This window comes from Ambystoma mexicanum, chromosome 3p, assembly GCF_040938575.1.
Source record: "Ambystoma mexicanum isolate Mex_15411 chromosome 3p, UKY_AmexF1_1, whole genome shotgun sequence".
NCBI classification, from domain to species: domain Eukaryota; kingdom Metazoa; phylum Chordata; class Amphibia; order Caudata; family Ambystomatidae; genus Ambystoma; species Ambystoma mexicanum.
The window spans coordinates 966,597,359-966,612,466 of NC_090925.1; positions in this window are offsets into that span (position 1 = coordinate 966,597,359).

Consider the following 15,108-nt stretch of genomic DNA (forward strand, 5'->3'; position numbering starts at 1 on the left):
GTGTCTTTAGTAAATCCACAAGGCAGCAGTGAGAGTTAAAGTAGAAAAAAGGTCCCTAGTACATAATTTCTGAGCGTTGTGCTGTGTGCGTCACATTTGTGAAATGCAACTGCGGGACATTAAGGATAGAGTGCGCAGGCACAGTGCATTTGCGACACGGAATCATAATGTACATGGTTGTGGATCACTTTGCATTTCTGACACGCAAAAGGCAGGATCACTGTCACTTTGAACCCATCCATCATGATTCAGAGGGAATTTGACAGATGTGGTGGACCAGGGAAGAAGAAGGGCCGACTGGACAAACATGCGAAGAAGGCCCCCGTAACCCTATGTGGGGAAAAAGGCACCAGTACCAGCGAGGCCCACTAGGGCCAGAAGAGGAGAGCCTGCTGAACCTCCCAGTACCCAGGAACAACAACATGTTTGGCAGAAGGGGCTAGCCAGGAAGAAGTGCTTCTCTGCAGAGGAGTTGCAAATACTGATTATGTAGATGAACATCAGGGAAACCTGTACCTGGGCTCGCAGTAACTTTTCTGTGACCCAGCAGCGAAGGATTTGTGACAGGAGGTCACAGATAAGATAAATGCCTATGGGGAGACACACTGCGGTAGAGGTGCACAAGAGGATGGGTGACCTCTCTAGGTGCATTAAGGAGAAGCTCAGCAGCAATGTGACCTCCGCCAAGGCTACTACTGGTGGATCGCCGCATGTTGAGGAGCTGACTCCCTTTGGCGTGGGCGGCATGGAAACCTAAGCGGACACAACAGGTGAGTGATATGTGTGCCTAATATATGTATAAATTCTACACCACATTGCATGTGCACAAATAGTGCTGTACTGTTGCAGGGTGCCCTTCTCTTCACCCCTAATCACTCCTGTGAAAAATCAAAGTGAATTTACATTACATGATGTGCAGCGTAGAAGGTGGATTCTTGATCACTGGTTCTCTTAGTCATTGATGTTTCAGCACTCATTACTGTGTATGTTAATAATGCTTATGACAATACACCAATATGTGCCAATCATCTGCATACAAGTGCATATCCTCACAGTGTAAAGGCTATGGATAGTGGACTTTCAATGCTAAAGTTGACTCACATGGAATCACTCTTAGCGGTGGATGATGTCAGAGTACTTTATTCACTGGCCCTGGCAGGCAGTCAAGTTGGATGAGGTACAATGTCAGTGACAAGTTGCATGAGGGTGGGTGGTGGGGTTTATACTTGGCTGAACGGCAAGTGTTGGTCAAAAAACATTTAGATATGATATGTAGAATCCACTTAGCTCGGTAGGCCTCTCACAGATGGGGGACATGTGCCATCTGCCCTCTTGCAGTGGGAAGAGGAGTTGCTGTGTGCAAGTGTTCAACAGAGCACGGTACTGTAAGATATGGGCACGGACAAACATTGTCTGTCAGAAAATCTCTTCTCTAATGTCACACTAGTTACTAGTTACTCGAAGCATGCCATTCACGAGGAGGTAATCGGCACGAGGCAATCCCTCCATGATGAGATGTTGGCCTCAAGGTATCTCCACTGGCAGGAGATGTCTGACTTGATGGAAGCTTTCAACATGCAGTTGGATGCCTCAAGGGCAAGAACGCGTGCTGACATGTTGTTCAGTTGCAATGACAGTCAACAGAACCTAGTTGACATTGGATTACTAATGCATGCTTCTCTCTCATGAGTGGCCCTGGCCAATTAGGACCAGGCTTTGGCCATGTGTGGTCATAATGCACCATCACTGGATCCTACACATGATGGGGCTTCTCACTAAACCATGCAGGAGATGCCATTGCCCATGTCCCCATGCACTCATCTCCTGCAGCCCCACTTCTTCATACCTCCTGCTAACTACAAGCCTGTGGATGGAGTGTGGATATACTGTGAATTCCGACTTGTTCAGAGAATTCAACTGACATGGTATTTTTGCTTGGAACTGGCTCTCACATATAGGCAAACTTTCAATTGAACAATGATATATAGAACATGTGTACTCAGGCAGACAGACTCCTTAAGATATTCCTAACCAGTCCACACTCTCATCTCAGGTATCTTGGAACATCAAGCACCCACACTCCTTGCGAAAACACTCAGAGGCCCCTCTCCTCCACGGCAAGTGCCCATTCCCTATGCTGGGCACTGACCCTCCGATCACCAAAGTGGAGTCCCAGTGTTAGGTGGAGATGGTGAAGGATTCCCATCACACCTGTAATACCACCAGGTAAGGCTGTACACTGTCATGCATTTGCATGGCTGTTGAGCTATGCATTGTATTATTGGCCTGATGTGGCCCATATAGGGCTGTGCATGAAGGTGTCAATCTGGTGATGGATGGGTGACAGTCAATATCATCAAGTATGGTAGTTGACCCATATCATTGAGTGTGGACATGTGGCTTTGTTCTACTATGCATGTGCTTAGCGTTATTGGTTACACCTCAGTTGCATGCCGTTTGGATTCAGTCTCCTCCAGATGCATATGTGCACATGTTGGATGGCATGTTATGCACACTCCTGTTTTGTAGGCCTTGCATGACATATTTTGGCATATGGCATGTAAAGTTGTATGTAAAGTTGCCAGTCCATTATGCATGATCATGCAACACACCACACTCTCACAATGCACATAAGAGGATGCTCCACATGCATGCAGTACAATATGTGAGTTAGACAAGTTTGCATGTAGATGATGAGTGAGGTATGCTGCACATTGCTGTTGAATTGCTGATAAAGCTGGGCAAAGTGTCTATGTGAGTTGTCATATGTAATGTTGCTGCTGTCTTGCATTTTGTGTCAACTAAGTTGACAGCAATGGGTGTGCAACCTTTCATCATGTAGAAATATTTGTGATTTTTGTAATGGGCAACATTGTTTTCTAGAAGCCATGGAACACTGTTTGATAACACCAGATATCTATAAATCAATCCTTACACAGGGCACACCATCGCAAAGCTACCTAAACCTCTTCAACCTATCACTCTCAATGGGGAATGTACAGCAGGCTTTCAAACCTGCCTACATTAAACCACTGCTCAAGGGCACAACAAGCGACGTGGGAGACCTCTCAAACTATACACCGATCTCAAACATTCCGTATCCAGCAAAACTACTAGAGACCTATGTTTACGAACAAACAGCGGAATAAATAGAAATCAAATAGCTACTGGACCCATGTCTTCAGATCCAAGAGAGAAACAGAGACAACACTTTTCTCTTTATGGGACAACGTACAAACAAACAGACTCCAACATGAACTCAGCACTGATGCTACTCATCCTCTTCGCAGCATTTGACACAGTTGACCATAGAATCCTCATAAAGAGATTATAAGAAATAGGGATAACCTACACAGTACAGCCATGGGTTAAATCCTTCCTGTTTGAAAGAACAGAAACAATATGGATTAAACCATTCAAATCCACACACGGGACACCACTTGTGGACCACCAGGATCCTTGTTATCCCTGCTCCTCTTCAACATCTATATGATGCCACTTATCAACCTCATCAAAAGACACGGTATCACCTGCTACAACTACGCAGACAATACCCAAATCATCTACAAACTCAGCAATGAAGAAGAAGAGAACATAACACTAATAGACTGCCTCAAAGAACTTTACCAATGGATGAACATTAACAACCTCAAACTCAAACCAGGGTATACCATGGCCCACAGAACTAGGAACACCACCCAAAGCATCCAAAATTGTCAAAAACCTTAGAACCTAATGGGCAATGAGCTAACCTTAGAACTGCAAGTATATGCGATAATTAAGAAATGCATCTTCCATCTACACACAATCAAAATGATTCTACCATTCCTCTCCTTCACTCACAAAACACTGGCCTTCATCTCCCTCATCATATCGTATCTCTCCAGCTTTGAAATCACTCCATTGGCTCCCAGTGGATGCAAGGATTAAAAATCAAAACCCTCTGCATTGTCCACAAGGCTTTCTGGGGCCTGGGTCTAAAATACCTTCAGCTATCCCTACGCAAATACCTCCCCTCTTGAGCCCTTCACTCCTCTACCTCAAACTCCCTCTGGGTCAGCCGTTTTGTCAAAGAAACGAGCTGGGGGTAGATCTTTGTCTGCGGGTGGGGCCTTCCTCTGGAACAAACTTTCTAAAACTTGAGGAGAACCGTCTCTGGTTCTGGAAGCACTCAAGTCCATCCTCTTTACTTCTGCCTTCGTTCCCCCTCTCCCCTGCTGATTTGTTCTCTCTTGGCACTGTGCACCTGGCCACCTTCTGACCCCCGGGCCCAGGTACCTGCTCACACTGCCATCCTGCCGCACTGCCCTTGGGCCACCTTTTGCACTGGGGTCTGTATCTGTACCCATACATTCCCCCCTTGTTCTTCCTGCACTTATCAGACTTACCCTGTCTGCTGCCTTAAACCTAGCACTTGCCACTTGCTGGCTGCACTACCACTCTTGCCTCTTATTTATTTATTTTATTATTTATTCTTTTTCTCCTTTGCTCCGCACTTTCCACTTCTCCCCCCTTCCATGCACTTTTCCCCTTCCTCTCTCCCATGCACTTGCGCGTTGTCAATGTCACTGGGCCTAGTAAGATTGTTGATTTTATTTATTTTTTTTTTTTGGTTCTCTCCTTTTCCCCTCCCTTGCCTTGTTGCGCTCGGAAACTCCTGTGTATGAGCACGATATAAATAAAATATCAATTCAATTCAATTCAATAATGTCCAGGATATAGTACACCAACAGCTTATAACTAGAAATGCAGGACTACTAACTAAACACAATGCAACATATTCAGAACTCAGCTGCCAGACTACCCCTAAAACAGTCACAAATGGACCACATCACTCCAGCGCTAAGGATGCAACATTGGCTCTCAGTTTAAAAATAAATCACCTTCAAAACTCTGTGCATAACACAGAGAGCAATTCATGGCCTAGGAACGTAATTCATACAAAAGAAGATCACTGTTTACCTGCCGACTAGAACACAGATCCAGCGAAGACATCCACCTAGAACCTAAACCGTGCATGAGAAAGAAACCTGGTGGATCAGCATTCTCCTGTTTAGCCATAACACTTTGAAAATCCCTCCCCAAAGAAATATGAACTCTGAAAGACCACCTAAACTTCAGAAAACTTCTAAAAACCTGGCTCTTCAACTCTGAAGGGAAGAAAACGAATGAACAACATTGTCTCACCATGAAATTCATACACAGCTGAGAAAGACTGGAGAGTACACAAACCAGACTAAAGTTCAGGGAAGACAAAAACAATCTGAATAGGTAGTATATCTAGGGGTACCCTTCCCTACAGAGGGTCAATGGGAAACAGAGGATAGAGAGATAGGTCTGACTTAATTGGACCACTAAAAGAGCGCCTGATTTAAAAATAGGAGAGAGAGGCACCCAGATCTAAACTGATGGTCCACAGGACACAGGGAACACATCGCAATCGCGAGGAACCTCTGGGGGTGGTAATTGCAATACACCAAAAAATGGACTAGAAGTGAAGAAAGAGCCCTTCGAGGATCCACTATTCTACACACATCATAGGAGGGGCAAGTGTATCAGACTGGAATGCAAGACAGGAGAAAGGATATATGCAACAGGCAATCAAAAGGAAAGCACCACTGACAAACATCCCTATTAAAAAAAATGAATTTTTCTGCATACACCTCTCAAACTCCTTACTAAGCACAACCATACCTCTATGGCACAACAAACCGCATGCACTTCACTACACCACAACAATGAAACAAAACACTCATAGCCTCGCACAACAGCAAATGATAGCTACCAGCCAAAATGCACTCCTACGCTCAGCAAACAGTGTCAACCGAACTGAAGCTGCCAAGAGCACATCACAGCTCTTTTGCTCCTTTTTCCTGCAGATTCCTGCTAACTTACCCCCACCCTCTTGCTTTAGAGAGCTGCCAGAGTGCCAAGTAGCCAAGCAAGTGGCGACAGTACGCGGTATAAGAACCTTTAACATAACATAATGGGTAGAAGGACATGTTGATGGTAGTTAGACATACATGAGGAGGGAGGTGGCATGGGAGTGGGGGGCCGGTGTATGTCTATCAAGGGATGCACCACCAAGCAGGGGAGGTAACAGGGAATGCTGCTCATAGTCTCAGGTAGGGTGGTGAGTGGAAGGTGTGTAGAGCCAGTTCATATGGATTACCTTCACCTTGCAAATGAGGCTCAAATACCCTTACTGGAACTGTGACGTGAGTGTAGAGTCAACTGTTGGGGGATGAGGTACAAGTGTATTTACACATAGGCAGAGAAACCTGTCTGCTGTATCTTACATCGACGTACCAGTAAATATGTAGTCTACGAATGTCCTAACTGCTCGTGTGGTATGGGCCTACAGAGATGCTGAGTTCGGAGTTGAGCATTCTTTCTGACTGCTGGGTGATAAGCTTGTAGAAGATGCAGCAGGATTACATCATGATACAGTCTTGGCACGGGTGGCAGTGCAGGAGATGAGGGTACTTTTAATGTTGGCTCATTTGCAGAGTATGTTGATGGTTCATGCATGTGCAGGCAAACAACTTTCAGGGGGTATGAGGGTAGTAAACTTAAGGGATGACAAGAGGCTCTAGCACACACATAGGGGGAGGGCAACCTGGGAAAGGTGACTAGGCTAGTATGTTTCGACTCATTGAAAATTTGAATCTATTTAAGTTATTGACACTTTGGGTCTGTAGGGAAATACTTTTCCCTATTCTGAATTTCAACAAGGTAGCTCTACATTTCATCATCCACATTTTAGCAAAGGTATGAATTTTAATTAGGGCCAAGGGTGTGAGACTCATGTGTCAGTCTCAAGCTGTGCCTAACAGATGTCAGTATTATAACGCATAAAAACACCTGCCAGCCAATTTCAATTTGACCCTGCACAACAGGTTATCATTTGCACCACACCACAGCAATGGACAAAATGCAATGAAGTCAAATTAACACATTATTTCTACTAAAATCCCAGGATCCAATAACCTACTCTCTTACTAATATTTAATGCAATTTAGACCATTGCTTATGAGTGCAAAACATTGGTGCATTGCGGCAAAGTGGCCCATTTCATAAAATAAAATATATTTGAGCTGCGCAAAGCCAACTGGAAATGTAGGAAATGTAGAATTTGATTTGTTTTGCAGTGAATACATGACAGGGTTGAGATTCAAGTTGATTTGTTGAAACTGGCTCTATTGTTCTTCTATGAAAAAGGAGGAAACAGCACTGGATGAATGTAATATTTTTTTTCAGCACTGTAGCCTGAATCTCGGTCAAAGGCACAAAGGAAATCACATGCTATTTAATGGGCTGGTTTTTCAAGGGGAGGTTTTTTGAATGGCACATGAGTTTTCAAAAAAAGAGATGGAGCAGAAAGGGCTGGGGGCATTCCAATCACTCACTGGCACAGGGAGCAGTTGGAATGGCAGAGAGCTGGTTCCTGACTGTCTGTCTATTTTCTGGGTTGGCAGTCCTTAGAAGAGCTGCAGTTTCGAGCACCTACATCAGTGATTGACCCTGAGTGGTGCAACAAGCAGAAAAGCTGGGTAAGGACTTTGTGGGTTACTTCAGATCTGAGTCGGGGAATATCGCCAGCTGAATCTAGGTAATTATGCAGTAATTGAGCACCGTGTAGTCTATGATTGATACTAGGCAGCGTAGGGTAAATCGGTCATTTGCTTTTTAAGGCATTGCATAATAACATTTTAAATGTGTATGTAAAACTGTGTTCATATTTCTCCAAGTTTACTGTGATAAAGCTCAGACTTTCAGAACCATGCCCTCCCAATGTGTTGCAAAGTTCAAGCCCAATGATAGGCAGAACTGTGGGCATTATCACAAACAGAGTGTGTTGAAACCCATTGCAGGAAAGACTTCGCTTATGTTTGAATTACAACGTGGATGCACATCTCATTTTGTGTAACGTGCATGTTTCTATTTTCTGATAAAGAATAACTATTTGAAAAGGTGATTTAGTCTCAGTTCTGCACTCAGAGTTATTGGGCTGGCATGCAGAGAGATGCAGAAAGTGCAGTCAAAAAAATATCAAAGCAAAGTTAGTCACAGTAAATGGTTTCACTGTGAGAGGCTGAATGAATGTTTTGTATTTCATTTGCATGGTTAATGTATTCTGGGAAGCAAGCCACAAGGTCATAGAATAGTGGTATTGTAGATAAGATACCACAGGAGGGGACGGGTTAATTTTTCAGAGTTTACTAAGTCCAGTACTTGTTCACCATTAGTGACCTGATAATTATTAGGCAGCATTTTGAAGTTAGTCTCACCACTAAAAAAATAAACCAATAAGTTTACCCCAATATATTACCTAGAGCTAACAAAATACCACTATAACAAAATACCACGAGATACTAAATATAGCCCAAAAAGATCTAATTTTGATGCCTTGACCTTGCCCGGGAATCGGTAAAATAATTACTGGGCGTGAACTTGTTATAGTTTCATTGGCAATAGTACTGCCATGTCCCAGATTTAGGCTGAATTTTCTGAATTGTCAGATTACCTTGAGGCAAAGCTTTATGCTCATGCAAACTGGTCCTCGGAAAATGTGTCAACATGGAAAAGTAGCATTGGCACAGAAGTAGAAAAAGAGGCCTTTAAAGGTATTTTTGATGAAGGAAGTATTGTGTAGGTGTGTCTCCTTAGACTATTCCGAGTGGCAGAACGCACGGAGGAGAAGAATTACGTCATCAGACTGTGCACAAAACTTTAGTTTCTGCTACCCAGATCACTAAAGATGCAAGGGAAAGACAGCGAAGTCATCCGCAAATTACAGTGCAGTTTAGACAATGAATGGGATCAGGTCCAGCAATTGAAAGCAGAATTAAAGCAGAGAGATCTAGACAAGGAACTGTAAGCCAAATGTCGCAACCTTGCTACTCAATTGGCTCAGAGAGAGAAACAACTTAATGAGAGTGAGCAACATTTAACCCATTTAAAAACAATATTGGATGATATAAGGCAAGATAAAGATGTGCATTCTCCAAAATGCAAACTCTTAGAGAAGATAACAGGGACTAAGATAAGGAATCCCATGCTATTGAACAGGAGATATTTAACTTACTGGATGAAAATGAAATAAAAAGCCAAAGCACTTGATCATTGTCAGATACAAATGAATGAATTGCAAGCAATAACCAATAAGGTCAGGGATGAGAATTCCGCTCTCTGTCATGAAGCAGAACAGCTTCATGGACAGTGCAAGAACCTGGAACAGCAAATATTTAATCTTGAGTCTCAGGAAAAGTGACAGGGTACTACATTCACTGGAATTGAACTCAATCGCTTGTAGGCAAGAATGTGCCTCGGCTAAATAAGATACTGCCAGCTGCTGTTCCCATGGCCAGGCCTGGTTATAACCCAATGGTAGGGTCTGAATCATCTGCAAATATTCGCACACATTCTTGCCCACAAGAGAACAGGAATGAGTGACAAAATGACACATACCAGAGTGCACCATGTAGTCCTTTAAAAATGTTGCAATCTATCAAGACTTTGATTAAACTATTCAAAAGGGGAGAGGATTGTTGTATGAAGGACCAGTTAGAGGCCGTTCACAATATATTGAAAGCTCTTCAGATTATTAGAGAACAATATATGCAGTACTTTCACCTCAAACTAGATGCAGCATCTGCTAGTATCATTTGTGGTCTCAATGTAAAGGAACATTTGTCATGGGGAGACTTTGAGAAGGAGATTAGACATCAATTCCCACCTTATCAGTCTATACAGCAAGGTGCTTATAGTATGATAGCACAGCAAAATGAGTCTCCTCGCCACTTCATTCAAAACGTAAAGAGCATTTTCATGTTTTGACGTGACCTTTAACCCTAACTCTGTATAATTTAAAACTGCATATTTTTATGATTTCCAAAAAGAAATTGTCTCCCAATTAATCTGTGAATTTGACAGGGAAAAACCACTAGAATGGATAATAGAATATGGGACTAAACTGTATGAAGTGATATTTGGTCAGAAAGGGAATAATGTGACAAAACCAAAGTCTAAGGAATCCACACCAGCGATTTTGGAGGTAAAGTCTGTAAAAATGCTGCTACAATCAGCCCAAACTCAGGCAAAGAATGACATGACACCTAATCAAAGGGGCATGCCTCCACAGAGGACATCACCCAAACTCCAATGTTCCAATCTATTGATCCCAGCGATAGAAGTTCTTACATTAGTCCTAGATATCTTGGTAGTTCTCCCAGAATGGGATTTTGCTATGATATGCCAGGCCTATAAAACAATCAAAATCAAATGAACAATAACCAATTCCAGACACTAGGGACCCAGAGCAGATTTGACTGTAATACAATGGTATATGGCCACCAAGAAAGACCAAGATATGGGGATAAGTTCATTGAAAATGGAAACAAGCATAGAGAACAGTTCCCACCAAATGAAAGACAACATATGAATGATGTACCTCGCCAATATAATCAATCCCCACCACTGGTCGACCATGGTCAAAGGATGGTCCCTCCATGTTCTCCAGCTCCTGTGTCATGTGAATTCAGGAGGTAACACAAATAGAAATCATTCTCCTAAAAGATATCAGAACAGGACTAATCAGGGCGAATGTAATAACTACCGGCCCAGACCACTGTGACACTTGTGAAAATACACAGCCAATAGGTTACAATTCGGAAGTAAGTAGAGAGGACACTCACACTGGGAAAGGTACAATGAGAAATTGGAGTGTGAACACTAGCGGTTCCAAGTATAAGAGGCAGTCAGTGGCTACACTCCAAATGGGTTCTGAGCCCAGGAGAATAGACACAGAAATTCAAAATTTAGTGGGTAAAAAAGGAGGTTAAAATGCCCATTTGCCTAGCAAAAAGTAAAAAAGACCTGAAATTAGTATAAATTCAATTTTTTATGCATACTAGAAGTGGTTCAGGATAGATACAATGCTCCCATCACTACTGAAGAAAACTGTAATGCATTTGCAATGATTGACACAGGTGGCCAAGCAACAATTATGCCAAAAGAACTGATGAAATGTATCAATGAAGGAAGATCCACACAAAATCATGTAAAGGTGAGGCAAAATGAAGGCCCTGTGCACAATTTCAATGGGGAAGAAATACCTATCGAAGATGTCACTGAGGTTGTTGTAAGGATAGGGAAGCATCGGATGAGACAGGAAGTGTTTTTCACATCCATTAATGAAATACACTTTTGCATAGGGACGAATTGCCTCAAGAGGTTGTCGCCCCTCATTGATGGGGTAAATGGAATATTGAGGTCTTTAGCTAAAAAGCCATTGAGACCCAAGAAAATAATGACACAAAGCAAGAGTGTAAACCAATGCCACACGGTTGCTATATCAGAATGTGCAGTGGAAGTATATCATCAGAATGGCTATGTGCCTAGTGTTACTGTCATTCTCATGTGTCAGGATGAAATGTGAGGAGAAAAAGAGAAGCAGTCTTTGGAGATTTATTTGGAGCCTAAGAAAGACTGGCAAATGGAAACAGATGAAAACACGTTGCATTTTTATCTAAATGAAGCAAAATGCAAACCAAATATTACTCCAGAGTTTAATCAGGAAAAACGCACTTCATCAATTTCAGAAGTACACATGGGAGAAGGGCAACAATGGATCCCTATCCATGTGAATGGAACGGGCATTCGGAAATGATTGAAGCCACTTTAGCGCTTGAGCAGGAAAGGAGTTTCATTGGTGAAAAGGTACTCTGGCAAATACTTGACAGAGAAGAGATCCCAAAGTTTAAAATAACGAACCAAAACATCTTTGGCCTAGATGACCCCGAGTTGGGACAAAGAATTGCAGGAAGATGCATGTTAAAGATTACAATTGGCTCTGTGAGCATTCATTGCAATGTGTGAATTGTGAATGGGACACAAAGCTAATTTTATTTGGCAAATTACATCATGCACAGTATGTGTATGGTATTAGACTTTCTAAATCAAAAGGCCTGGTCCAGATTGGGTGGAGCTGCACCTGAATTTGAAGACAAAAGACAAGCTTATTATTGTGCCCAAATGACGCCATATGCAATTGAGCTTCAGGTGAAAAAGGATGGTACCATTACCGCATTTACTAGACAATTTACAGTAGTATTAAAATACAGGAAGGGACAACAGATAAAAGATGCTGATGCATTTGTATGCCTAAATGAATCCATAAAGTAACATGGGTTAGAATGGGAATATAAACCACTGATTGAGATTGGGGAGGGGCCCATTAAAATCCTGGTGGACAATAAAGGGTGTCAAGACATTCATTTGGAGGAAAATTCAACATTAGGACTAGCAGTACAGGAATCTTACTACACTGCTGATTGCAGTAGCCCAGTGATTGGGAACATCCGTGAAACCTATGTGACTGCACATGGTGAATTACATCATTGGAGTCTAAGCCTAAAGGAATGTTTAAAGTTCAGTCTGCGCACCCTTATGAGCCAAGTGAAATGTTATGCTGCCATCAGGATGATTCTATTCTATTCGAATTAGGTGAATCTAAAAGAGAAAAAACGTATATTGAAATGGAGATCAATATTCCAAAATATTTGAGTATAGCGACACTCCAGAGACACACTGCCACACGGTTAGAGGAAAGTACACAGGTTCCTCCTCTGGAGTATTTCCCAGAGTTTTTTTTAAAATGGTAGAAAAGCAGTTCAAACAGGTTTTTTCCAAAGATGCCTATGACTTTGGGCTGACCGATTTGCATGTTGCCACACTGCCAGATGGACATGCTAGGGAGGAGGTATTTGTGCGGCAATATAGGTTACCCCTGGTATGCTTGGTATCACTAGCTGGAATAATCAAACATTTATAATCTAGAGGAATCATTAGGCCTATTCATAGTACATCAAATACTCCTATACTGGGTGCGCTAAAACCCAATGGCCAATGGCGCTTGTGTGCAGATCTACGAGAATTCAACAAAAAGGTACCTTTTTCAAGGTGGACCCTACCATTTATTGATCAGGGCCTTGCACAGGTTCACAGGTCAAAGGTATTTAACGTCTTAGATCTTACAGCTGGATACTGGTGTGTGGCACTAGCTGAAGACATCCAAAATGTAGTTGCACTTTCATTTCACAAATCACAATATACATCGTCCCGAACCCCTTTTGGGTATGTCATAATGTGAGTGAATTTGGGATATTCCTGAGCAAGGCACTCCTGAATGCAGCTGAAAGATTAACAATAGTTTGTGTGGATGATGTGCTAATCATAAAGGAAGATTTGAAAAGCTATTTCATTGAGATTAGACATGTACTCAGTCAGCTACAGGAGTCTGGGGTGAAAGTATCTTTACAGAAAACACATTGGTTTCGAAAAAGAGTAAACTGCCTAGGCCATGAAATGACAGCATGGATTAAACTGCATTCAGGAGTGCCTTACTCAGGAATATCCCTAATTCACTCACATTATTGAAAACGTTTTGTTAGGGATGACAAGTTACAATAGAAAGTCTATTGAAAATGATTCAGAGACTACACAACCTTTGACAAGATTACTGAAGCAGGGTGTACCCTGGATATGGGAAAAGGAACGAGTGAGGCAGTGTCCATGCTAAAAGGGTGCCTAATGAAAGCACATGTTTAGCATTTTTGTAGAAATAGGATTCACAGATCAATGTATGTCAGCAGTATTATATCAAAACATGATGCAAATAACAGAACCATTGCATATGCTAGCAAAGCATTGTCACAGGTAGAGACCAAATTTAGTGAATGTGAAAAAGAGCTTCTGAGCTCTGTCTGGGCATTACAACATTTCTGTCCCATAACTCAAGGGGAGCGGGTGATTGTTGAAACAAATCACCAGCCTCTGCAATTTTTTGCAAAGTAGGAGGATCAGATCAGGGAGTTCGGTCCAGTCAAGAATCACCTCATTGACATTGCCACTTCGGGGATTTCCAGTAGAAGCGAGATATGGACAAAATAAAAAGAGCCTGGTTGCTCATGGGCTATCAGAGTTGCATGATTGTGCAGCTGTCTTTGTGCCTCATGACACAGAGCTAGAGAAAAATTTGAATGAATTTGAGCAATCCCCACACAAAGCTTTCAATGAAGAAGCATGGAAAGATTTATCAACTGTATATGTAGATGGATGTGCATACCATGCAGAAAATGACTTGTGGCAGGAATAGGAAATGATTGGTTTAACTGACACGGCATTCCAAGAGTAAGCATGAGGATAGGCCCAAAAGCAGTCAAGTGGCAGAATTGGCCACTATTCATAAGGCAATATCTACAGCAGTAGACATTAGACTCAAAGAAATAGTTTTAGTCACTGATTCTGATTATGCGTGAAATAGTTTTTTGGAGTATTTACCTGGCTGGATGGTGAAAGGCATGCTCACATATAACAGGAAGGCACTTAAACATGGTAAGATGATTCAAACTATAGACAGAACATGACCTGATAATCCATTGGAGGAAAATACATGGTCATTTGGGAACACCAGGTGAGGATAAGGAAGGAAATGATAAAGCAGATCAATTAGCCAAAATTGGAGTTGTAATGGGGGAGTTTGTTTCTATTGAACACCTGCATGGTGAAATACAGTTGGGTGCGATAATACGCTCCAAAACTTTGAAAACAGTTGAACAGCCTGTGGCACGTTGAAGCTTTGATACTTCACATCAAGACTTCATTAAGGCACAAAAGGAAGATCTTATTCTAGGTCCATTTTACAACCATTTGCTAGATGCAGAACTAAATACTCTGAATGAAGAGGACTGCAAAGGGAAAGAGGAATTGAGAGTGTTATTAAAAAATAAAAAGGGAATTAGGTTACAAGATGTACTGATGATTAGGAAATCCGTGACAGGTCAAATACATTGAGTAGTGCCTTTGTCATTTTGGGGATTTATGTTACATCATGCCCATGATGCCACAATTGGAGAACACAGAGGTTCACAGAAGACTTTGGACATTTTAAAAGATTATGCCTAGTGTGTGCATAGTTTCAGCCTGCATCACCAGCCCATAGAGAACCATTAAGTAAAAGGGCTTTGACACTCCCATGGCTGATTTGCACATCGATTATGTAGGGCCTGTGATGAGATCAGCAAGGGGAAACAGTTAGATGTTGAC